Source organism: Serinus canaria, chromosome 6 (assembly GCF_022539315.1).
Source record: "Serinus canaria isolate serCan28SL12 chromosome 6, serCan2020, whole genome shotgun sequence".
Taxonomy (NCBI): domain Eukaryota; kingdom Metazoa; phylum Chordata; class Aves; order Passeriformes; family Fringillidae; genus Serinus; species Serinus canaria.
Window position 1 is genome coordinate 14,854,166 of NC_066320.1, and position 27,094 is coordinate 14,881,259.

Sequence of the window (27,094 nt, forward strand, 5' to 3'; positions counted from 1 at the left end):
TGCATTGCTTCACTTCAATTCTTTTTGGTTGTATCTAGCTCTTTTTGACTGCACACTGAAGAAACTGTGCATTTTTGTTTACTCAAGAATTTGCTTATTAAAAGACCAGAGTAAAAAATTCCATGTCTGTTTAACATTCAGTAATTTGCTATTAAGCTACTTGACACAAGTTAAAATTTATGTTAATACTGTCTTGATTAAACAGCACTCATTATCACACACTCTGATTTGGCTAAATTGGTTTCCTAGCAGATGTCTCAATAAAGGAGCTCACTCTAACATGAGCTCACTCTTGACATGAGATGCTGGAGCATGTCCAAATTAAGTTAGTGTATTGCTGTAACGTTTGGGACTTGTGTAGCATCTTTCATTTCAAAGCGTTTCACACAGTCATGGATGATACTGGGAAAATGTGTTAGATAATACAATGGCCAAAGCAAATGTATAGATTTTAAACAGCTAGAGGACATTTTACAATTCCAGCAGATGTCTGATATTAAAATTTTTAGTGTTGAGCACAGTGTAGTTTTTTTGTGTTAGAAACCACTAGACAGTGGTTTCTAACACAAAGCTCAGTTTCCATAGCTTGCAGAAGAAGGTTTGAGTTAACCCTCTGGAGGTCTCTGTTTAAAAGGACTTCAAATCACACCTTCAAACTACTTTTTAAGTAATGCTTTCATCCAGTCTTAGAATCATCAGTGCTCTTCAATCCTCTTTTCTTTCATTTTTCTTTTAAAATTAGAACCACAGGCTTGTGATTTTTCATCTTTACCTTCAGTTACTCTTTGGTGACTACTTGCAGCATCACTTAAATCTCCTGTCATGTAGGCTTAACCAAACGCTGAAGTCCAGTGGACATTTTTTTCCATGTGCAGTGTTACTTCATAGCTCTGAGTTAAGACACTCCTCCTTTAGTCCTCACAGTTTGTTTTTGTGTATTTTGTTACTTCAGTTTATGTGTGCAGGAGAAGCTAATACAAATCATAATTGTGCATATGCAAATCTAAGGATTTTTCTGAGTTCAAATTGTTTGCCTATAATGTGCTTTTCCAACTCCCATTTTTCAGCCTTTTCAGTATTTGGAAACTGGATTATAGTTGCAGTGTAGTGCAAAGCAGATATCTGACACATGAGACCTAACAAGTACCTGCCTAATTTTTTCTGCTTAAGAATTAGACCTACTACGTTTTTCATTTCCTTAATGGTTATGCTTATTGATTGTATTTTACAGATAGCATAACTGAGTGCAGACACTGAAAGCAATTTGCCTGAGTTTCCCAGTATTTCCTGTAATTCGGGTTCTGTTTTCCTGATTTGATTTGGAATTATTCAATTATGAACTATATGCAATTTCATAGATGTGTGATGTATCAACTTTGTGGCTCATCAGATAACTTTCAGACTTGCCTGCATGACCTGTCTGGGTTTTCTTGTAACCACAGCTCATTTTATTGTCAATTTTTCCCAAGTTTAATGTTTCGCAGGCCATCTGTAAGGTTGATGTCCATGTTATGTTACAAGGTGAACACTTCACTTGGATTTCAGCCATCCTCAAAAGCAAAGAGTACATTCTCCAAATATGAAAATGATTTCTTCATTTTGTTAGGTTTCTCTATAACTCAAAGGCAGATGAAGGGGTTATGCTTAAGTGAAGGATTAATAGTCTAGTGCTGAAGGCAAAAGTTAAATCTGAGGAGCAATTAAAAGAGGATGAGAAGGTGGAGGAGCTAGGTGGCATAGCCAGAAGGTTGCAGAGCCCAGCCCTCCTGGCCCCCCTTTGATCTTGAAGCCTCTGTAAGCTGCTGGCTGTGCTGCTGGGAAGGTGCTAAATGTTGGAGCTCCGAGTTCGAGTTGGATTTAACACTGGGACTGTAGCATTTAAAGGAAATGAAGGATATGGCAAGTGAGGACTGAACTGTGAGATCTAGTGAAGCTTTCTGAGGCATTAGGGGTCCTCCCAGTGGAGTTCTCTTATATTATTCATGGCCTTTAAGCTTTTAGCCAAGCTCAGCACTCTGTCCTCGAGTGCAGTAGTAGAAGGTAAAAGGAAGTTAACCCTGTAGCGATGCATTGTAAGTTTCTTGCCAAGGCAATAATTTTTGCTGTGTGTTGAGGGGATAGAAGCATGTCTGAGAGAGGGAAAAACTGGTTTCAGCTCTGAACTGATCTCAGAAAGTGCTCAAGCAGGAGTACTCTGCAACAAACCAGTAGGAAAGCTACTTAACCTATATGCAAGGCCTGGGGTCCCTTCCTGCCTTAGCCTTCCTCATCAAAGTACCTCTTCTAAGTTTCAAAAGAATGTATAACTTCAAGCTGCAAGATAAACTAGTACTCAAATATTTCCAGTGATATCATGGAAAGATTTGCTGTAGCAGGCTTCTGTGTGTGAAGGCTGACAAAGGTAGCCAAGACTTCTCAGTGATTCTATGGCCAGGTACCAGAAACCTGTATCTGAATTCCTGCTTGAGTCTGTAGATTTTACTGTGCTTGCCATTGTTCATTTGAATACATTTACCTTTTCTTAGGTAACCTCCTTATGTTTAGGATTTTTTTTTTCTTCATCTCCTTCCTACCATTTTTTATCCCCTCATTGTGTACATTAGGACTGCATCCTCAAGGGGGCTTTTAGAAAGGGTTCAGAAACAGGAGATTTTTAATGCAGTGGATCTATATTGGTAATTGATCTGGGGTATTAGTGCTGGAGTGGTCTCTCATATCCAGCTTTTACTCTCTATCTATTTCCTAGCTCTTCTGAGATTTCACTACAAGCATCCAGAATGTAGAACAGATTGTTGCAGACTATTGTATAATGACCTCACTCAGAGACTAAGAGTTACACTGGGGGTAGAGTGGAGAAGGTGACAGTAGACAGAAGTCTTTTGCTGGTGTGTAAACTTCAAGATGTGTAATTTCAACTTTTTGTGTAAAGGTGTAATATGCACCTTTTGTTGATAGAACTAAAATATATTCCTTTGGAGGCAGGGAAGATAACACTTGGAAAAATGCAATAGTTGTGCCAAGCACTGGTTAATTTATAAGCACAGAATACCTATTTCCCCATGTGCTCACACAATCTTTAAATCTAGATTCCTCCTTTTTCTTTCATCATTAAAGAAAACTGTCTTCAAGGGTAATAATTTTGAGAAGACATTATTACTTAGAAGCGCAAGGTCTAAGGCTTTTAGTTTAAAGTCAGTTCTGAAAATTTTATGTTGGAATGTATGTCTTCTAGGCTGGAGAGAATAGTTCTGGTTTTGTTGAAGCCAAGAATTTAACAAATTTTGACTTGACATAAGTCTTAAAAATAATTTGATTAAAAGACTGTGTATTAGAGTCCAGCAGTCTGGAATAAAAGGTCTCTGTGAACAGTGTATCTCTCTATGCTCTGGTTCTCAAGAGAAGCTAAAAATGTTTGAGCCACAGCAGGAAGGACCAAGGGGAAAATGATACAGGGTACATAGTGATTAGTCCTAGTTTGAGTATCATAACTGCACCCAGGACCCTAAAAAGACAGAAAGGAGAAGAGTTTAAAAAACAAAACAACATTATTGTGAAGATTGCTGCTCTGAGATTGTGCTCTTGATTTTGCAGCCTCATAGCTGCATCTGAAATGAGCTGTTGTGATTTTACCCCTTGGACAATTTTCAGGCTACAAAACATTTCTTTTGCCAGCAGATATCAACAAAATGTTCTGGAGATCCAAATGTTACTAATGGCAGCCTTCAAGTGATGATTAGGGAGCTGGGTTGAAAGTTCTGTTCAAAGTATGTTAAGCATTTGGTAGTTAAGCAGTTAAACTCTTTTTGACATTGCTTCAACTATGGCATTTCCTTATAATCACTGCTGATGGCAGATAATTTTCTTGATGTGGTGTTTTTGCTCCAGTGTCCTTCAAGACATAGAATCAGTTACAAATGCAGTGGAAAATATGCTAGAAGTTCCAGAAAGTCTGTGTTGAAGGGCTTTAGCAGACCAGGTTTTCCTACTCTTGGCTGTCATCTTATGAGACACAAGCTTTTACAAGAGCTCTGTTCTTGGTTAATTTTATGAATGATTGCAAAAATTCCGGTGCTGTTTTGTCCTTCTGTCAGTAATACTTACAGATTCCTTGTCTGTTTCTTATTTAAAGAAATCTCTGTAGTGTTAGAGCCTCTATAATGGCACAGGCAGGTGGACTCCCCAGTACCCTTGCTGCTCAGTCGGTTGTAGCAGCGGGTCTGTACACCTGCCAGGTGTACAGCAGGAGAGCCACGTTGGAATTTCAGTGCAGCCTTTGGTTCCTCCCCATCCACTATTGAAAGGGCACCTGCAGAGCCACTGGGGCAAGGGTGCAAGCTGCTCACTTGAAACAAAGAAGCTCTGTGCTAGTCTCCACGGCAGTTAGCAAAAAGGAAATCTGTTGGTTTTTCATGGCATGGTTCTGCTAGTGGGAGGGCTACAGGGCTGGCTTCTGTGAGAAGGTATTATGAGCTTTCCCTGTGTCTGATGGACCCAATGCCAGCTGGGACTAAGATGGACCTGCTACTGGCCAAGGCTGAGCCCATCAGAGATGGTGGTAATTCCTTTATCCCAGAGGTGTTAAGGAGAGGGAAAAATTGTGCAGCAGCATTTGCAGCCAGTGAGAGAGAACAGCTCTGTAGACATCAGGGTCCTTGCACAAGGAGGGGCAGGAGGTACTCCAGCTGCTGGGGTGGAGATTCCACTGCAGCCCCAGGTGAAGACCATGGTGAGGCAGCCATCCCCTCACAGCCCATGGAGGTCCATGGTGGAGCAGACATCCACCTGCAGCCCATGGAGAGCCCCACAGTGGAGCAGGTGGATGTGTCCAAAGGAGGCTGTGGCCCCAAGGGAAGCCTATGCTGGAGCAGGCTCCAGGCAGGGCCCATGGACCCATGGGGAAGAGCCCATGCTAGCTGGAGCAGCTTTGCTAGCAGGACTTGGGACCCCATAGGGACCCCCCTGTTCCTGAAGGACTGCACCCTCTGGAAGGGCCCCATGCTGGAGCAGTTCTTGCCCTGCAGCCTGTGGGAAGGATTCATCTTGGAGAAGTTTGTAGAGGACTGTCTCAATTGAGGGAACTCTGTGCTGGAGCAGGGGAAGAGTGTGAGGAGTCCTCCCAATGAGGAGGAAGGAGCAGCAGAGGTGGCGTGTGATGCACTGACTGCAGCCCCCATTCCCCTTCACTGTGCACTGCTGGGGGGATGTAGGGAAAATCAGGAATAAAGTGAAATCTGGAAAGAAGGAAGGTGTTTTTAAGATAAAGTTTTATTTTTCATTATCCAGCTCTTATTTGATTGGTAATAAATGAAACTAATTTTTTCCCCAAGTTGAGTCTGTTTTGCCTATGACAGTAATTGGTGAGTGATTTCCCTGTCCTTGTCTCAGCCCAAGGGCCTTTCGTTATATTTGCTCTCCCAGTTCAGCTGAGGAGGGGAGTGATAGAGCAGTTTTGGTGAGCATGTGGTATCCTGCCAAGGTCAGCCTGTGGCAGGGAAATAAAAAGCAGTAGTCCAAGGGTGATAGAGCAGGGAAACACCACTGTTCTCAGTGAGAAATGTAACAGGAAACTCTTGCTCTGGAGAACAGGTAAGCTTAGCCTGGGAAATAAGGGGGAGTAACTACAGAAACTGGATTTCACAGGCAGCATGCTGGCTCCATTTGAGTGTGCGGCATGTCTGCTATGCTTAAGAATGTTGGTATTTAAATAGTTTTAAGCAGGCTTTGAAGTTGGAGCCATGTAAGTTAAGGTAGAGGTCAGTGTGTTGTAACTGTTAGCTGAACATTGCTAACAACTTTGTGTACTTCTACATTTTTAAGCTACTTGACCAAAAAAACTAGGTGTGTGATTTTTAATGATAAGTTCAATGTTTGCAGTTTTATGTGGCAAACCCCAGCAAATCACAGAAGGCTGGTTTTTTTTCTGCATCCACAGTACCTTTCTTCATGGCTTAACTGAATGTATGAAATTATATCCTTGGGCCTGGATTTTTCCTCCAACATGCAGAGAAGCGTGTTTTTATGGTTTTAAATTTTAAACCGTGCTTGTCAAGTGTTTTAAAGCAAGGAAATCGCAGGAAGGCAAGGAACGGATATGCCCCATTCGAGAAGTGGCAGAGAGGCTGAGTAATAATGGCTGTGCCTGGGAAACTGGTACAGAGCGGCGCTTCACGCGTCAGCCCCTGCGGGCTCTGGCACCACTGAAACAGAGGAAATTTCAAAGAGCAGTATCGATGGAGACAAGCCCAGCACTGCTCATGTGGAAGGAATTAGTCCACAAGATTTTATCTTCTCTTTAGTTTTGTTATTTTCTGCTCAAGTTGTACCTCCTCACTCTTCCCTAACTTCCAGAAGTGCCTTCTCTTGCAGGTGAGGCTCCCCTTCCCTGAGCTGAGTTTGAGGAGGATGTGAGAGACAGTAGCAGAGCCTTGAAGAAGGGCGTGCAGCTGTATTGCCTGTATTGTCAAGGGCATTTGGAACACTTGGGATGGTTATTGCTGGAGGCAAAATGCTGCTTCAGACCTTTTAAGATATAGTTGAGTAGGGACTGCACTGGTTTAAAGAGGCCAGTATGGGTTGAACAAGCAATAGCAGAAGAGCACTCCAGTGTAGGTGAAGTGAGAAAGAAGTATTTCCCAAGTCCCTACACCTCCCATCCTCCCCCACCCTCTTTGGTGGGAGTATGTTTACATAATTTGTAAGAAAACTGCTCTCAAATACCTGTAATTTTATATAAATTCCCAGGATTAAAAAAACTCTGAGAGATCTATAATTTTCTGTATATTCCCGTGGGGACATGTGTGTTATAAACCACCCTTGATCTTTGGCACATCATCTGTCTGTTCCTTTAGATGTTTTCAGTCCTTTCTTGCACTCAAAGGTTGCAGAAAGCAACTAAGCATCAGCCCTGAAGGCACCAATGGCCTGAAAACCTACATTCTGGGCCTCTACTTGTGCTCTTGTTTTCCCAGGGGTCCAGGGAGTTCCTCCAGCTCAAGCCTCAGCCTTCAGTCCCAGTCTGAGTGGCATGGTAGGTGTTCCTGTCTCCTCTTTGTCTCCAGCCTTGTTTCCTGGATGGACCCCACGGTCTTGTGCAGTCCTTGGCTCCATCTCCTATTGCTATGAACTGAAATGGATATGTTTATTTTTTTTCTGATTGGTGTTTATTGTTTTAATTCAAATATTCTACTTATGAATATTAATATTTTAGAATTTTCTTAACATCAGTGTAATGCTATAGTAAGCACTACAGGATAATTGTGTATGATGTGTAACTATATAATCTCAAATTACCCACATTTTTTGCCCTGAGTAGCATTATGTATTCCCTTGTTCTTTTATTAGGAAACCAAATTAATAGTTCTTAATCTGACCGGCCTCTCCTCTTGACTGTTGAGGATTTTTTCATGTGCTTTTTAAACACATGTTGGATTTTATAAAAAAAAAAAAAAAACAAACCAAAACCCCAATGACAAAAAAGTCCCCCAACAGACTTTAGATGGTTGTCTTTGTTTTCGTCAATTAGTAATTTCAATCCATTACTTCAATGTTCTTCTGTTGTTTTAGGATCAACTGGTGAGAACTTAACAGCGTTTCACAGTGGAATGCACATGTTATTTCTTGTACTACTCATCTCTTAGTTCCTTATGCATCTTAATATAACTTAATGTGTATTTTTATTGTCATTTTTTATCGAGCACACAGTGGACCTTCATTAAGGTATCTGGTTTTTCCTCTTTTTTGCGCTAGTGATTTATTTATGACCCTGTTCAACAAGAAGTATGAGTGGTTATAATTTTCACTGTTTAGTACTTTGCTTAAATATAATGTGTCCTCATGTTTCCTCTACATAATTAAATTCTCCTGAGAGAAATACATGTACATATGAAATTACTGTTTGGATTACAGTTTGTTTGTATTGCCAAAGTGCATAGAGTCTTCCACAGGTCAAGGTGCTAGCTGTTTTGGTGCTGCATGAATACAGCACAAAAGCCAAAATCCTTCATTTGAACTCATTTGTAAGCTACAGAAGTCAGATTTATTAATCAAAAGCTCATTGCACTACCATTTCTGTATGTTGAGTGCAGCATTTGTGTTCAAATCTTTGAAACTTTTTCTACTGTTATGTTTGATTAGTTCAAATAGTTGTATTTTCTGTCATCAGGATTATGATTTTATCAAACAGCTTGTTTTACATTAGTGTTATGTGCCATTCTTTCTGTTCTGTATTTTGTTCCATGATTTGTATGATATGAAAGTTGTTTCCATGTGAATTAGATTCTGTTGTTCTCCTAATAGAAAACGTTTTTATTAGACTCTCTGTAATCCTCTGCATATGACAAATCTTTTCCTACCTCATTAGTGTGATGTATTCTGGTTTGTAGCCCACTGTGATTGCAGCCTGTTGACTTCTGTCATTCTATTGCATTTCAGTTCTGCTTGTTAGATCATTCTCTTCTTGCATGGCAGAGTAATTTTCTCTCTCTTTTATATCATTCTTCATCCTGCATCAGCCTCTTGAGCCCCAGATGTTACTGGTCTAAAAATGGGACAGAAATTAACCCTGAACTCAAAAGACTCCAAACACTCACTTTTACCATTTTTGCAGTCTACCATGTATGAATGCATCTTCTGTCTCTCACAAGGAGAACATTTTTAAAGGGGCCAGGGCTGTTTCACAGACTTTGCCATGTCCCTCAGCTGTGAGGGATGCCTGGAGTAATGATGGGCTGTGCAGATAAACCAGTTATCAGGATTCTCCAGTTGTGTTTTCCCCACCTTTTCCTTTGCCCCCTACTTTGTGGGCACTATTCAGTGCTGTTCTGTCCATAGGCAGCCTGTACTAGTAGCTGTCTGCTACATACTCAGGGCTTATCATCCACTTGTCAGCAATTGCATGTTATTTCATCCCACAGCTTCAAAATCTGTCCTGGTGTTCAGAGCCCCAGACAGACCTTGCTTCGTCACGTTGCCTTGGTTATAGAGCTGTTCTGTGCCACAGAGGGCACTGGTCAATGGGGGAAAGGAGGATTTGCTGGCAGAAGATGCTTGGAAGCAAAATACTGGGCAGAGTCCTTCCCTAGAGAGTGCAAAGTCTATATTTTCTATTTCTACCAGCATTCTAAGCAGTCAAAATTAATGGGCTGTGTGCTGGGCCATTTTCTGATGTTTCCTGTAGCAGGAAGATGTAGGATGGCCCCAGTGCTTGCAGCAGAAAGATGAGTGATGAATATGTGGAGACCTGATTCTGCAGGCTTTGGGTGCTGTAGGCCTCGTTTGTCAGCACATCAGCGAGCAGGGTCTCCCCTGGCCTCTTCAGTTCGTCTGCCTCAAGGAGCTGTTCCCCGCATCCCTGAGCTTTGCTGGGGTCAGGGGAAGTCTAGCTGATGAGACTTTTACTTTTTTATTTGTGCGGGGGATGGGGAAAGGGCTGGCTGTTTTGTAAGAGCTCCACTGTGATGGATTGTTTCCTCTTGAAGGATGGCGCTTGGCACATCCAGAAGCGACTGAGGGCCCAGGCCGAGCAGGGCAATGGAAGGCTCTGTGGGCAGGGAGCGGCGGCTGCGCCCTCCTGGCTCAGCCTCCTCCAAGGCAGCGGTGTCGCGCTCCACGTGCCGGCCCCTGTGCGGGAAACAGCCCTTTCCCTCCCTCCTCCCCACAGCTCCACTAGGATCTAGTGAGCCTCAGCGGGTAAAGACGAAATTCTGTTCATGAATAGTTTTACAGTCCCCTTTCTCCCGCCTACCCTGCTCTCTGTCCTGGGAATGTACTGCCCACACAGTGACCAGAGAGGAATCTGGAGACATTTGCAAGATAATGCCATATCAAATGTTCCATTCTCACACTTTGTTCTAGAATTTTTCAAAACTGTTTACTACGCGTTCCCTTTCAGTTTCCATGAATAAGCACGCTTCTCCCAGACTAAGAATGGGAAAATGCATTTCCAAATGTGTGAAGCCATGTAACTGTAATGAATTGCTTTAATTATGTATGGTGTGGTTAGTTTCGGTTAGTTTCTGGAAGCCTATTGTGCATTTCTGCCTGCAACAAGTAGCTTTTCCTGTTTGCTTGTTGCTGTTTATCAGACTGGCTATCCTCCCAAAGTAATCCTCATCCAAATTCTTCACTTAAGAAATGCTCACCGAGAGCCTTTTTGATCTTCAAATGCTCAGTGTCACCTTGGTTGTTGCTCTGACAGAGAGCAGAAGGTAGAGTCTAGATTTCTTCATTAGAAGTCTGGTGTCTTATGATGTTTTTAAGATACATGCTTTTCATCTGGTTTATGGAGTTTTTAGAAAGATATAAAGTTACAGCTCAAGGGAGAGTGAATACAGTTTCAGACATCTAGTAAGCACACAGGTAGAGGTCCTTTATATCATCTTCCTCCGCTCCTGAGGTGATGGCTCCTGGGAACTTGAGCAGTGCTCTGGCATGCTTTTCTGTAGTTACTGGTTTTCCTGGTAAGTGCCAAATGCTTTACCTTTTTCCCTTTCCTGTAGTGTTTGGGAAGATTGGGGAAATGTGCTATTGAAGTGTTTTGGCTTCCTTATTTTTTGAATGACAGTAGATGCTAAAACATAGTCATCTTCTTTTTACTCCTGGCTAACTCCCTGTTTTTTTTCTTGTCCACTTTGCCTGCATTAGACATATTTGTTTTTCTTTCACTTGAAAATGAACAAGCTTTTTAACTCTTTCACAATTTGTAACGTAAATAGTTTTGGAGTTACTAAGCTGAAGTTATTCCCTATGACAATCAGTGACTTGAGGTGTTAGGAGGTATGAGAAAAGGTCTTACTTTGAAGACTTTCAACTTGAAGTTGAAAAGGAGGCAGCAAAGATTAAAGGGAATCTTTGCTACTTTCTGTTAGGGGTTTTTCCCTGTCTGCAGGGTGGAAAAGTTATTCAGTACTGTTGGGATTAAATGCAGAGAAGAAGTCACAATAAAAATTTTCACTTCCTTTGTAAAGAAATGATGTTTCAGAAGGTTTGGAGTCAATTTTGAGAGCTAAACCAGCCCTTCATATTATGGTGACCTGTCTGTTCCTATCATATCCCTCATCTTCTCCTAGGGACTCCTGCAGAGCCAGCTGCAGTGATCTGAAGTGTCTAGAAATATCCTTTGTGCAGCCCTGCACACAGCTGGGAAACTGATAGCATTCTTTTGTTCCTCTGCATGAAGCTATCTGTGTGTGTAAAAGGGAGATATTTGCTCTTCCTTCCTGAGGCTTTCTCTGTACAAGTTGCTCTGCTCTCAGGATACAATGACCATATTAATGAATTCATCAATCACAATAATCTGATTAAATTGATGGGGGAAAGGGAGCCAGCAGATGAAACAAACAGATTATTTTAAGATATATGAGATACCCAATTAGTAACTGACTCAGCATTTAAGTGAAAGTGTTGCTCAAGAGATTTCCTGGTAACCAATGTAATAAATTACCCTTTATGGCTTTTGTCTTTGAGAGAGGCTTATGCACTGTTATTAGGGACCTGTAAGTAAAGCAGTAACAAAGTGTTGCGCATAAGAAATATCAGCTATATATTACTTACACAAATCCATACTTTTTTTTAATGTGCATTTTACTTAGAAATAGACTAGGCTATGGGCAGTATCACGGATAGATTAATATGGATTTTAAGCCTTGTACAGGTACTTCAGCCATGACCTGCTGAATGTGTATTTAGGCATATAGGAAACTGAGACTTGAGTACGAAGGGAGTTGCTTTGTGTCACTGAGGTTTCAGGGGCAATCCCCTGGAGTACAGAGATAATGGGAGGGAAGCTCTCTGTCAGGGAGCATATGTTTTTGTGGCGATTACACTGTGTATAGATTAGGACTTCTGGGAGGGAGGGAATGGGAAGATGTGCTTGAAATATAGGACCATCTGCCAGTACCTTGGCATAGTCATTTCATTAATGGGAAGCTTTATTAGCTTCAGTCCTGCAGAGAAGACAAGAAGGGCAGCGAAAGAGACAGAAAACTGTCATCCAGCTGCCATTGAAAATGGGAAAAGATGGCTCTGATAATCTCTAAAATCTGATTTTATTAGAACTACTTGTGCTCTTCTAGGTAAGAAGGTATTAATCTTCTTGTTGCAGAAAATTTTCTTCTAAATTTTGTGATTCAGTGTGGGTTGTTCTTTGGTAGGGAAACTATTAAAACTGAGGGTGAGATGGAATAGGAGAGAAGGTGCTAGGAAGAAAAAGGAAGGAACTGTGATTTTTAGTGGGAAGTTATTTTTTTCATCAAAATCTGCCTTTTCCCTTTGGTAAACACTTGAGGTGACCTATATTGAATGTTGGATATTTAATGTTTGTGGTGATATAGGATGATACAACCTGGAAGACACAACTCTGAGAGCATCACAGTCCCAGCACTGTTCTATGCCAGGAACCTCAGAGAACATGGCCTGTGTTCCATGGGAGGCAGAAAATTAGGGGAGTGCTCTGGTTGGACACAAAATAGTGTTCCAGAGGCAAACAGGCAATGCTTAGAACCTGTGAACTCTGTTCATGTGTCCTCACATATCCAGTTCTGCTGCTGACATGGTGAGTGTCCAAGCTTGTGTTCTCTTCCTCAGTTTTGCTGTCCTGTAGATCAGAAAAACTATACTTAGCCTGTTTCACGGAGAGCTCTGCTATTCTGTTGACAGAAGGCTTAAATGCTGTTGTATTTGAACAGCTCTGTTTTTCTTTTGACAGTTGAGTCAGACTTGAGTCTGGGTGAGGGTGAGATGGCAGAGCCTTTGCCTGATGAAAATGGTGGTTGGAAGTACAAAGTGGTTTAAGTGTTGGCCGTTGGGAAATTATTTTCCTTTGGTTTATACAATTCAGGTAAGACTGGTAGTTAAGATGAAGGGAAGGAATGAGAAAAGAACTGTTTCCCATGAAAAGCCTTATAATCTGCAGGTGTCTTAGTTTGTGGGAGTGTGGGTATGTTCAGGACAGTGTGAGGGTTATGCAGTTCACCAGCAAGATGGTTTGTTGTCTAAGGTTGGACAAGTTTCTGTTTGCACTGCTAAGATGGAAAAGGCGGTTTCCCCTTATGTTTTTGCTGATTTATGAGGTAACTCAAATGGAGCATTGTCTCTGACTTTGTCTGTTGTAAATCTAGGGAAACAAAAGAAACATGCATTTTCAAAAAATGAGTAGAAAAATATAGCTTAGGAGTGTCAAAACACCTAAGCAGAGCAATACTTAACTGAAAGGGGGTTGGTTAGTCATCCACTTTGCAAATTCTCTTTTTGTATTGAGGATGGAAGAAGATTAGTGAGATGAAAATCTATGTTATTACAGAGATAAGAATGGGTTATGGCTGAGTGCAAAAGGAGAAGGAATTTTTTAATATTATTTTAAAAACCCAACCCTTTGCTGTGATTCATGGGTAATGCTTACACAATTACATGCAAAAAAATTATGATAGTAGTGATAGCATGGTGTTTGTATCTGTAAATGTGTGTACAAATACTGACATAACATAAATTTAGATCCTGACCCAGTGCTTGTTCAATTCAGGAAATGCTTCTGATGGTTCTGACAAGCATTTGATCAGATTTTCACACTGACCCTGGAATGTATTCTGAAATTCAAACCAAATCATCTGCTTTAGAATATTTTTTCTAACTGCCTTGAAATGGAGTAGAGTTGATTTAAAGTCTTAAAAAATATTTGCCCTGCACATGGGACCTTTCTGTGCTTTTTCTACTGAAACACTGATAGTATACAGTGATAATACTCTCTTGCCATGTTGCATGATTTTTGCATAGAGTCAGAACCATAAAATAGCAGAATATGCTGACTTAGAGGGGACCCATCAGGATCAACGAGTCCAGCTCCTGTCTCTGTGCAGGACACCCCAAGAATCCCACCATGTGCCTGAGTGACTTGTCCAAACTGACAGTTCATGTACTTTCTCTCTCAAGTAGTTGGAAGAATGTTGTTGGCCCCACAAGGGCATGGTAGGGTCAAGGTTTTGGCTCAGTCTACAAGTCTAAAAGGCTTTTCACTTAGTGAAGCCATAAAGAAACCTCCAGCTGGCTGGATGCCTCTCTTAAAAACACAAGTGTGGCCTTATTCTGAAATGATGCTCAGGGAAAGTTGTGCATGCCTCAATGTCTTGGGATGAGAGGAGTGGGAGGGGGGGCCTTTGCAGAGATTCCAGTGAAGCCAGGAAAGTCAGATGTTTGCACGAAGACACAGGGAATTTAATCTGATTGACTCAGAATTACTGTGAAAGGATAGAGTAAGACAAGGGAAGAGAAAGAAGGATGGCAGCAGAGAGCTTTTAACTTGAGCTATGGAAGGAAATTAAGAAGGTGAGCAGAAATTTTTATTTCATTGCAAGCACAAAACTCTTTTAGCTGTTAATGTGAACTGTGAAATTGTGGAGCTTCATGCAGTGTTTCCCTTCCAGCAGAAAAGCACAGAGCTGAATGCTGCCTGCATTGGGAGTATGTACAGCTTTACTTTAGTGCCTTTCTGGGTCAGTGGCTCTCAAACAATGCCACACAGAGCTTCTTTAGTTGTTTCCATGAGTCAGTCTATAAGTACTGACACTTCTCCTTGATCATAACCCAGTGTCCTAGAGAATCTGCAAGCTTTTCTGACTGATAATCTCAAAGCATTTGTGGTGTTCCTTGAACTCAGGTTGGTTGATCATGTGTACCTTTTTTCAGATGCCATTCTCTCTTAACAATTCAACCACAGTCAGACTGTTGACTTCAAAAAGTCAAGTAAAATTATGCAGCCAAGTCCTTGTACCTTTAGCATTGAAAGAATTGATAATGTTCTCCTCAGATCATTCTGACACTGCTCTCTCAGTAGCCACAATCTTTATTATTGTCTCATGATTACTGATTTATGCAAAGATTTTTTTTCCCCAGGCATTATGTAGTATCAAGAAACTGCATCATTTTTAGTCTTTCAAAATAGGTTTGTGCAGCAGATTGTTTTACCTCTGCATGCCAGAAAACATAAAGGAAGAGGAATGATAGGGTAAAATTGTGTATTTAAATATACTTCCCAAACAAGCATATATGGTAGTGGAGACTTCTCTGGGTGGATCAGGTATCTGTTTCCGTATGTGGGAAGGTTTGGTGATGGTTTGAGCATTTATACAGTCAACCTCAGTGACAATTAGGAGACTCGAGGGAGGAGGGAACAGTCTGTTCAACATTTGTGTATTCCTCATCAACTGACTGCACCTGCAATCTTAATCATCAGCAATCAGGTATTGGGGCATTTTGGAAAGTAGCAGCAGTGAGGATCAGAGCCTGAGAAGGCTCTGTGGAAAGAGAAAGAAGGCTATCATTCCTGAAGTGTGGGGAAAATCCTGAAGATATGTCTGTTTCTGAACATTGGCTAAGCTGAATTTGGGGCTGAACACTAAGTAAGCATGTAAAAAGTAATTGGGTAGGAAGTTTTAATTTCTTCTTTCCCTTCACTCCTCTAAAAATATTATTTCTTTTTTTAACCTGTTTTCTTTGTTCCATGTATGGAAATAAAACAGGTGTAGATACAGGCAGTCTGCAACAAGTCTTGCCCAATTTGTCTTCAAGATATTATATTTGTTCTTCCAGATTTGGATTTCATTCAGCTCTGTGTGTTTGTATCCAGGAAAACTTTCTGTAATTTTTTACTTGGTTTATTGGATTGAGTATTTCTTTTTATTATACAGTCTTTTCTGTACAGCCAGCTGTAGTAATGCCACTTTTTGGGCATCTTGGAGATTACTACTATGAACTTCAAAGTGCATAGGAAGAAAGTTGCTTAAACAGCATAATTACATTGAATTATGGGCAAAACTCCATTTTCTTTATTGCAGCGAGTCTTTACCATCATATAAAATGTGTTTTATATGTTATATTTGTGTATAGATTTTTGGCTTAATTGGTTTCCTCCTTTATAAAAATGAACAATGTTGGTTCTAGTTTGAATATATTCCTTAGTGGTGGGGCTGAGTTTTAATTTAGAATTGCAGATTCATATCATTATAGGCTCATGGGTGAGGTTAAGCAAGGAGCTGTTTATACTTCTTTTCCCAACAGCATCTGAGATATTGGAGGAATCTGCTCTGCGATGTAGAGTGCACATCATTTATGTTAAAAGATAGAGATAAAAGTAGGTATAAGGAGCCTGAGGAGGCAACACTGTCCAGATCAAATACTGACAGTGATAGAGGAAAGTCAATAGGTTTCTAGCTTAGTTTTCTTCATTTAATAGAAGAATAAAATGAGAGAGACAAATTATTCTCTTACTCTTCAAAGTCTCCGTGGTAGCTGTCAGTTTCACTGGGGGTCACCATTTAGGTACAAAACCTTTGCATAGCTTTTGGTTGACATTAAGTTCATTCCTGTGGGATTTGGGCACCTAGATGTTTTCAGGCTATCTGGAAAGATTGTCAAGACATGTTTGTCTTTCATGAATCTGGTTGTTTGCTGCCTTTTTTTTTGATGCTATTTTTTTAAGATAGCGATGGCTTTGTGACAGGTCCAGAGGGATAAGGCATTGGTTTGACTATGTGAGCCATGATTTACTAGGACCAGGAAAAGACAAGTACCAAACTAGGTGCCTTTAGTCCTTTTGGGTACTCTTAATTTGGAATGCTTTGAGGAGGATTAGCCTAAACAAGCCATTAGCAGAATTGTTTAAATTATCTGAATGGGGTGGGGTGAAAGGTTTAAATATAGTGCTGTACTACTTTAACCCAGTAATTCAGAGAATACTCAATGCTATCAACTTAATTACAACATAGCTGCCAGGAGGCAGTGGCTCTGTGGCAGGATGGAAACTGACAGTCATTCAAGATTTATCTATCTAATACATAAATCATAGTTGTTCCTTCTTCAAGACTCTTCTTCTCTGCTCGTTAAAGAACAGTCACAAACAAAGGGTGGGAGTGGAGAGGAAGAGGGAATAGTAGCAACGGAGTTGAATCATCTGAGAAGGCTGCATCCTTCCTACCACTTGATGAGAGCAAAAACAAATGAGAACTAGGAGAGATCTTTTCGAAATATTGTAGTCATTCCCCCCTTCTTCACAAATTTCTTCTCACAAAGGTGGCATGATTTCAGCTGCTAGTTTGCAGCACTGGGAAGAAGGCCACCGATAGCTTTTTCCCCATTGACCTTGATTGCAGTTGGTTTGCTTTTTTGCTTGTCCGGTGGCCTACAGCTAAGCTGGAGAGAAAAGGGCAGAGGGCAAAGACAGCATTACTCTTTGAACACTTCACTGCTTGTATTGGCCTTTCTGAAAATCAGCCTGCTGAAGCAGTCAGGGCCATGGGCTTTTCAGAGCAGCACAGCTGCAAGCAAGCACAGCCATGCTGGTGGCAGACAGGGCCTGGGCCACCTGCCCTTTAGGTTCATAGGGAGGAAACTTTTCCTTTGTGCACAAGCAAGGCGATGCCCCATAAAGACATGTAAGATCTGAAGTAGGGCATTGGATGAATGATGAACTGTACTAAGCCATTTGCTTCACATTATCAAAGTGATCATAAAACCGTGGAATAATCTGAGTTGGAGAGGACCCACAAGTATAATCAAAGTCCGGCTTCTGGCCCTGCACAGGAGAGCCCCAAGAATCACGTCACAGGGCCTGTGAATGTTAGCCAGACACTTCTTGAACTCTGGCTGGCTGGGTGCTTCTCCTTGATGCTTCTCCTTCATCAGATGGTTCTGCCTTCTTCTTCTGTTGTGAAAAATTTGCCGGTGAATTACACTGAAGACAGCCCTCATAATGGAGAGGAGGGAGAGGGAGAAATTTAAGGGATCAGATCTAGAACTTTGAAAATTAGACTGCGTTCTCTTGTGAAAAATACAAGTTCACTTGAGAGCTTCAGTGTGTCCCAGAAAGCATTTCCCTCCTAAACCAATTCTGCGGAATGTATGTGAATGAGTAATAAAGGAACTATCGTGGAATCACAGAATGGAAGGGGCCTCAAAGATCATCTCATTCCAACCCCTCTGCCATGGACAGGGACACCTTCCACTAGACCAGGTTGCTCAGGGCCCCATCCAACCTGGCCTTGAACACTTCCAAGGATGGGACATCCCCAGCTTCTCTGAGCAACATGTTACAGTGCCTCACCACTCTCAAAGTAAAGAATTTCCTCCTACTGTCTGTTTGAAGCCATTCCCCTATGTCTTGTCACTACATTCCCTTGAAAGTAGTTTCTCTCCATGTTTCTTATAGACTTCCTTCAGGTACTGGAAGGCCACGAATAGGTCACCCCAAAGTCTTCTCTTTTCCAGGCTGAACAGTCCTAATTCTCTTAGTTTTTGCTCACAGCAAAGTGCTCCATCCCTCTAATCATCTTGGTCCCCCACCTTTTGGACTTGCTCCGACAGGTTGATGTCCTTTCTGTACTGAGTATTCCAGAGCTGGATGCAGCATTTCAGGTGTAGTCTCCAGTAAATATGTTAAGGTAAATGTATTCATGTGTTTTGTTGTCTGATGTCCTTAATTAACTATTTCAAGCATATCCTTGCTGCCTAGTTTCCATTTCTTTCACTTGTTTGGAGATTCTGGCAGTGAATGCAGTTTTCTGCATGGTCCTTTTTCTTGAGCATTTTCAGTTTCTGACAGTAATATTTTCTGATAATTGTTCTTGGTTTCACTCATTCCCAGATAGCTTCGCCTTTCCTCTTCTCCTTCTCTATGTATATTTTCCTTTTTTCCAGTTTGATTGCTGCAGTCCATCCATACTTACTTCCTATAACCACTAGAAAGCCAACCCTGTCTTTGTTCATCTGTTCACAGTTTTGAACTGTGAAACGGCACAACTCTTATAAAGTATTTGTTGCAGAAATACAGACCTTAGGTGGCTATGGTTTTTATTATGAATTCTATTTTTTTGCAGAAATTAACTAAAATTGCCACTTTCTGGTAAGTAGGGCTTTCTAGTCTGTGTCCTACTTTCTATTTCTGTATTTCTTTTTTTCTTCTCATATTCCTGTAAATATTTGCATATCTTGACTAAATCAAGCTATATTCTCTTTTCCCCATGTATGCTTTATCGTTAGATATTTTCACTGTGCTTTGTGCTTTTAAAATGATTAATATTTTTAAGCTAAGGACAGTCATGTTTCTTTGGTGTAATTACTACAAAGACATACAGGGTAGAACAGTTGTCTGTCTAGTGTGACTTGGATAGTTTGCCCAGACTGAGGATAAGATCTTCATGGGAAAATAGTTCTGCCTGGTTGGACTCCCATGTGAATACTATTCTTCTGACTAAGAGGACCCTGTTATATTTGATTCGTGTAAATAGTAAGGGTTTTATGCTTAAAAAAACCAAGCACCCTTCTAATTTTCCTGAAAGCTGTTTTATCTCATAATGGTGAAGGGGGACCACACACGTGCTCTCCTATGTGTCATGGGATTTTCAGGCAGCATCTGTTACACTGAGATTTGGCCTTTATTCTGGAGTAAAAAAATAAAGTGAAACTTCCAGTGTGACTGGTGTTTGAAGAAATAAAACTGTCAAGAATACAAATGTCACTGCTTATTGAGTTTTTATATGGTGCACACCCTGACTAGCAGGAGCTCCTGCAGGAGCCTGCCTGGCTGGCACACAAGCTCCTGAGCTTTCCCACTCCACTGTTGTGGCTGGTAAATTTGCAAGTAAATACGAACATGGGAAAAGATATGATGCTTCTAGAGTTAATGATGTCCTTCCAAAATCACTTAATTGTGTGCTGGGCAGAGCTTCATTTCCATTAGTAAATGCTTTGATGCCTAGAGATGAAATGTGGGGTTGCCTGTTCTGTTCAGCATTTGGGAGCTGGTATTAAGCAGCTGTTGATAATGGTGGTAATGCACACTTTGTGCTGAGGGCTTTGCAAACATACAGATCTGTTTGCTTCTCAGGGATGACATAGGCACAAGAGTATGTATGGAGGAGGGAAATGGAAAATCGTTAGGTAAATTTTTTTTGCCACCTCACTTGGCTTTCTGTGGAAATGACAACAGTCTCATCCCTTTCATGTTGCTTTAAACCACTCCTTTAATTGAGGTTCTGTAAAATAAATCTTGTAGTGAAATCAGATTTGGCCAATTCCAGTCTCATTCTACTGGTAGATTTTTCTCTCTGCTTGATAATATTGCTCTGTTCTTTGTTTTTAATCACTTATCAATTATTGCATTCAGTTTAAATTCCCTGTTACGCCATTCAGCTGGCATTACATTCTGCCCCCTTCTTACCAGTCTCTGTTGTATTTCTACTTGTATCTGTTTTGACATGCCTTAGTGGAAAACTGGCACAAAGAGCAGTTTCTTCGCCTCCTTCCTATGGCAGTTTTCTGAGTTTCTGTAATCAAGAGTAAGTTAAATTTTTAAAAGCTGAAGACAAAATTGTTTGAAATTTGTGTTCCTCTCTGAGTGTCTCCCCTGCATTTGCTATCTGCTAATCCTTTTGGGGTTTTTTGAGTTTTCTGTATTCTGGAAAGTAAAATCAACTAGATCAGAGTGATACTGTATTGTGTTCCAAGTCAGCACTTTGGTAATAGTTTACACCAGAGAGTGCAAGACACTTTGCAGTGAAACAGACAGCCAACCCCTATGGGAAGTTTCTATTAAATGCTACTAGTTGGATGTTGGTCCATCTGCTTGTGTGGGTCCTAGCAACTACCATGAGGGTAGAATTTTATAAATTCTGTTAGTCAAATTAGGAAGTTAATTATTGTTTTTCTCAATGACTCTCACGGGATTGTACTGTGAAAAAACAATTTCTTTAGTAGTCTGTTCTTTTTACAGTGAAATCAAACATTCACATCTTCTGTAGTTTAGTTGTTTTGTGGTTTCATCTGGCTGTTCTGATGTTTACCCTGCTGTTTTGGGATCTGCGGAGACCAGGCATGCAGGGCTTCTTTTTTCTGCTTTCTCAAACTATAAAGTGAAGGAAGATAAGAATTATGGATCAAAAGAAAAGAGAAAAATTGTGTCCTGCAGAAGGATAGGTGTTTTTTTACTAAACTAATCTTTATCTAACCAGGAAAAAGAAGAAACTTTTGCTCTTGTAATTATGTGAGGAAGGCAGAGAGCTGGGTGTGCTTCATTATATTTACGGGCAGGGCAAGTGTGGTTCTTGTTTAGTAATTGGCTGTAGAGGTATTAAAGATTATTGGAAACTCAAAGGTCAGAATTTTTAGCTGAATCAGGGTCTGTGTGAACTGGAAGGCTACAGAGGTACCTAATGTGAAAGATCTGACTTCAGAGGCTGTCCAACAGGTATAGTAAAATTATGGCAGTCTTGTCTGTGCCCTCCCTCGGGGTGTTAGTGACTCTTGAGACGCCCTCCCGGGCGAGCAGCTCTGTGTGCCTGTCTCAGTGTGTGTACACACACACATTTCCTGAGCTTCAGCTGGCTTCACAGAGTGCTTCCATCCCTGTGATCAGCTGCCAGGCAGAGGTGTGGAGGAGGGTGTGACTCCCTCCTTGGGGTGGCTTGTTTTTATTTCACAGTACACCTAATTTTTAAGGCTTTGGGAGTAGACTACACAGACTTTGTCACACCATTGAAGTTTTACTGAACTGATTTAGCTGTGGCTAAGACAAAAGAAGGTAACATCTTATAGTTTGCTCTGTTGGTTGTTTCAGAGACAACAATATTAATGAACAGGTGTGAGAAATCCCATTCAGATTGTGCTGGCATTTCCAGTTCTCTCAGCTCATACTGAATTTGCTTGTTCTGTGAACTTTACTTTTCCTTTGTGGTTCTAAATCCAGGTTCCTGGTTTGTTGACTGGGGGGATTTTTCCCCCCTGCATTTTTCATTTCTCATCTTGCCCCACTATTTCTCACTCTAGCACAGTTGAGCTCGCTGCAGTGCAGCCCTGTGTCATTGTCTAGTCATTGCCAGCATGGCTGTTGTCATGGCCTCAATCTGTCCTCATGTCCTGTTTCGTGTAATGTAATCATTACCTTGGTTGTGGAGAGCGAAGGTGCTCCTGCTAAGTAAATGTTTACCAACACTGCTGAAGGCTAACCTTAGGGAAGAGAGAAAGATTGTTTTAATTTTTTTTTTGTCTCTTTATTTATTTTAAAACAGAACCTTGTTCCTGAGTGAAGCAACTGAGGAGTATTTTCCTTCACCAGGCTGTGATCAAAGGTAGGTGCACAATCGTTTGCATTTTTATGGACTGACATATCCAGATTTGGTGAGGGGAAGGCCTCAAGTCCTTCTGAGCAGTCTCATGTCAGAAAAGAGACACAGATTAGGAGGGGGCTAGACTATTTTGCTGCAGTGTGAAGTTGCACTCTCTTTCATGCCTCTATAAAGAGTTGCAGAGGAAACAATTTCATGTCTCTGGTCTTCAGTTTTACAGTTGTCAAGTGGCAGATGAGTTAATTTAGATCAGGAAGGAATTTCTGATGCAGTTCTGGGACTGCCATACTGTGATAGGACTGGATTGTCGCTTACTGCTAAATTTTACTTTATTTAGATGGAGTTACTGCTTCCATACCTTCTGGGCAAAATTTGGGGCAATGTCATTCATCATCCATTAACTCTGCCTTTGAAAAGAAATGGGAAGGATGTGGGCTGAAAAGCTTTTAAAGTTTCAGATTTTGTGTTTCACAGAGTCTCTGACCCGTGCATAACAGCTGTAAGATCCCTTTGGGAATAACTATTTACGTTGCTCCCAGCATACTGGAACTGCATTCATGACTTAAACCCACAGGAAATATCATAAATGTAATTAAAAATTAAAAATAGAAATACTGGATTGGTCAAAATTTTGTGCTGAAGGAAAGGAGTCCTACTTTTTTTTCCCCATCATTTCTGTCTGGATGAATACTGAGGGAAGGTTATTCCTTTGGAGTTTATTTAGTATATATGTTTGAATGCCGCACTCTAATGTAGAAAAAAAAAAAAGCCAAGTTCTGCCAAGTTGTCTGATAGAAAACCTGCAGAGATTCAGCCTCCTATAATATTTACAATTTTTAGGTGCTAATATACTTACAAAAGTGTTAATCCCATTTTAGGAGTGGAAGTCCCTACAATCAGTGCAGTAGAAAGACAAACAATGTGGTCCAGTGAAAGGTTCTTAGATTTTTTTTCTTGGAAAGAACAGAGATGATTTAGTTTTGTATGTGTGCTGAACAAATCTGATTTAAATACTTTTTCATGCCTTAAAGAGTGCTGTATGGATTTCTTGGATTGCTTTATATGAGTAGACCACTATGGCTTTAACTGTGCAGAAAATCGGGGGCAGAGAAGGGAGGATGGAAAAGCTCATGACTTAGGCAAGTAGTCTGGGTTTGTAGAAAGGAGATTGCAGAGCTGGTGCTTAGTGCTGTGTTCCAGTGTACAGTAGCTGAGGTGGTGAGGAAGGATGCATATGCTGAAACAAGGACTTTGGGCTCTTTGAGCCCCACACGAGCTACAATTCTAAATTCCTTTGTATGTCAACCAGAAGCTGAATTTTACCTAAATTTTCCTGTTAAGGCTCTGATACTGTTGCCCAAATGAAATACTTCTTCCCAGGCTGATTTCTACCCAGGTCCCACTTTCTTTTGGCAGCCACTCAAGCTGCAGCTTTATGCTTTTTCACAACCCTAACCCTGAGTTTTCTAGAGACACATAGACAAGAGTCCTTAGGGCTTGGTTGAATAAAAGGATTTTGGAAGAGAGGTATGACCTATGTAGTTGGTGTGGCCCTATTATCGCAGCTCATTCCAGTGTGATTCAAATACTAAATCTTATCTCCTGTAAACATTTTATCAGGTGTCACTTTTTGCAGGTGACATTTTCAGAGAAACTAGTAAAGAAACAAAAATAACTTGAAATGTGTGATACATGTTTGTGTACTTGCAGTACATTCTTGTGAAGAGTAAACTGGTAGAAGAAGCTGCAGCTGAGTTTGCAAACTGAAGATTTTAAAAAGAATAAATTGCACAAAAATTTGACATGCAGTAGAATGAGTGTGGTGACCACATTAGCATTCTACTCAGCTTGAGTAGTGATGTACTTCCAGACACATTTGGTGTAATTTTCACACGTGAAATTGATAGGTATTTATAATAAGTGAAAAAGTAAAAGTGTTAATGGAATGCTTCATGTGTTCTACTAGTGTCAATGTGTATGTGACATCATGGCTAGAAGAGCAAAGGGAGAGCAATTTTTGACTTAAGGTAGAGCCACAGTAAGTTGCTACTACACCATTGATTTTATTGACACAAAGGGTAGAAAATGAGACAGAGCAGAAATGTAGAAATTACAGGAGATGGAAAGGGGGCCACGCAGTTAGAATATACAGCCAGGTAGTCCATGCAGAATTCATTTCACTCTACATAAAAGCAGAGTTATTGGAAAATCTAAGTTATTAGTAATTTAAAAGTGGAATTCGCACTTTCCTTGTACTAGTACATGGTTAGTTCATCCTTAGCAATACTTATTGCTTAAGACTAATGTCTTAATGCTTCCTGCCTATGCCAGCAGTATCCCACAGTTAAATTGCAGAAAGTGAGTGCCAAAATGCCTGTAGCATACTTTTCAAAAAACATTTATTTTCCCAAAAGTCTTTATTTTCCTGTGAGCTATCTCAACTCTGTTCAGTTGTAGCAGAAATAGAGGGGCAAATAGCTTCTTTTCTCTTCTGTTATATTTTATCTTTTTCTGGTTCCTAACTTTGTCTGTTTAGTTAGTTGGTTCTAATAAGGATTTGTCTGCCAGGTCAGTCACCTTTGCAGTCACCAGTTCTTCATCTCCATGTCTGGAGCAGCTTGCAGTAAGCCAGTTTCTCTGAAACTTTGTGGAATTGAGCTAATATTAACAAAGAGGTGCTGTCATCAAAACATTTCCAGAGGTGTTCTAGTTTATTTAAATAGTGTGTCTTCATGACATTGTGCCACATTTATTCAATAGGGATGAATTCTAGTGCTTGGACAGTACTTAGTTTTAAACATTTTAATTAGCTTATTGGTCTGAAGTTTGAGAACTGGCACATTCATAGTGGATTTTTGCCAGTTAAAATTTACATCATTTTTAAGGATTGGCTGTTGCTGAAGATGAGTCTGTCAAGTATTAAAGATTAATACAAAAATTAATTAACTATCTGAAATTGTAAGCACTATGAAGTGCAAAGACCATGTAAGACTAGCAACCTGCATAGCCATACCTACTAATCTCATTATCCTTTCCTCCATTTAAGCATACTTTGTCCCCAAGTGGGCTTTGGAGTTCTGTGAGATAAGAAATGTGAGCGCAGCTGAACAGAAACAAAAAACTAATTACAAAGCAGAAAGGCATAACTTAAGGTGCTTTGTTGGGGGCATGTTCCTCCCTTCTGGATGTCTAATCTGTTTGTCAATTGAATGGCTTAACTCTGACCCTTTTTACCCTATTCATCATGCATTTTAAATGAATATCATGGTTGGGGAATGCTGTGATCAATATATTAAGAGCTTTTCCCCTCCCTTAACATGAAAGATAAAAAGTAACACATTATTGTTAGGTTTTCTTCTATAAATGCAGATGCATATTCTTCCTTTCCTTCACTTTCTTTCACAAAATGATTAATGGGCTTAATATATTACAAAATTCTGTTAGTCTCAGATTTTATTTACTGTATCTGGTATTAAAGTTGTTGGTCCAAGGCCTGCAACAAACTGCAAAGGTCTGTCTGAAGGCCATGCTTAAAGGCTTCAGAAATCAACTTAGGTTTTGATTATGGACAACTTGGAGAGATTCCCAGAAGAGATCTGGGCAGTTGACAGTTAAGAGATGAATATTGCTTCCATTGATTTTTAAATTCGTTCCTACAACCACTATGCACCAGCCTCTTGTGAGGGTACAGCACGAGCTAGGAGCTGAGACAAGTCAGAAGGCAATGGTGACCCCAGTGCAGCAGTGCCACCACTGATGGGGCACAGTTCACAGGGTCTGAGCATGGCAGGCAGAGCTGGCTCCTAGTGACAGGGTTTGTTGACACTCCCAGCTAAGATGGAGCAATGAAGTTCCATCCAGGAGCTTAAGATGTGGCTGGAGACAAAGCAGCAGCATGTGTCCAAAGGCCACCCAGGAGACAGGGCCAAAAACAGAACTGGGTTCAAGTTACACCATAAATATGAGGGATCTTTTTAAAAGAAGAGCTTCCTACAGCCTAAGTCAATCCAGGAGATGAAGGCAGAGGCAGGGCTGCAGACAGGTATACCTGCAGCAAAGTTCAGGCAGAGAGCAGGGGGCCAGGCCCAGCCTTCAATCAGGGCGCAGAGGGAGTTCATGGAGGTCCACTTGAGAGTAGTCCATGTCATCAAAGGCTGATGGTGCCCTCAGGTACTTTAGTTCACCTCAGACACCTTTAGTTCCTTAACAGGATGAAAGGTTGCTTGTTCCCTCTACTGCCGTCCCACACGAATTTTAATTATTTAACTGGTACCAATAAAAATCCTCTTTGTTTCACTGAAGAAAAAGAAAAGAGTTTTCGCTCACATGTTTATTCTGGCTTCAGAAATTGTTGCCTTGCTGGATAGGCACTCATTCCAAATGGGGTGGATAGTGGTTCACTTGTCTCCTGCTGTTAAGAGACAGAGGTGTGTTTTCAGGGTACAAACCTTTTGCTGTTTGTTTGTTTTGTTTTGTTTTCCCTCTTAATTCCAACAATAACCACAACCAGAGTGGCAAGAAGGACCTTTTCAAGGACCACTCTTGTTTTCTATTTCACTGCCAGGACAAAAAAAAAAAAAAGGATAATATGAAATAGCTTGAAATTCAGTCAAATGTCAAATATGACATTTGACTGAATTTCAAGTAGGGTAGATTTCAGCAGTGGCGATATGAACATTCAAGCCAGTTAGAAATTTACCAAAGTATGTGCAAATAAAATGAGTTGATTGAAGCTGAAGAGATTCTACATAACTCAAGTCTGCAAAGTTGATCTCCTTTCTCAGCCCCACCCCAGCCTTCATTCTGGCAGTGTTCACATGGCTTGTTAAGGCAATAAGCTCTTGTTGGGTTTAATTGTAGTCTTCCTTGTGCTTTGGGGTGGATTTCTGTTATCCTTAGTTAAAGAGGTAATTCAGGAGAGGAAACTGTTCTTCTGTTAACAAGCAGATATTGACTGGGTTAAGTGTGTCCTTGAATCTTCTATCCCT

The 27,094-nt window shown here is 40.7% G+C and overlaps 1 protein-coding gene across 7 annotated transcripts in view; it reads left to right on the forward strand.

Moving 5' to 3' along the window:
- The window catches only part of NDST2 (N-deacetylase and N-sulfotransferase 2), a 120,593-nt gene that overhangs the window by 50,789 nt on the left and 42,710 nt on the right, over positions 1-27,094 (forward strand). For 3 of the 7 annotated variants that reach the window (XM_050976603.1, XM_018910931.3, XM_009087458.4), the window contains exon 2: positions 22,050-22,109. The gene's annotated coding sequence lies outside the window, so the exon portion shown is untranslated. Of the gene's footprint in view, positions 1-6,968; positions 7,028-10,152; positions 10,458-15,163; positions 15,231-21,113; positions 21,230-22,049; positions 22,110-27,094 lie in introns of those variants that run through there. The other 4 variants (XM_018910928.3, XM_018910930.3, XM_018910932.3 and 1 more) reach the window with 4 other exon arrangements.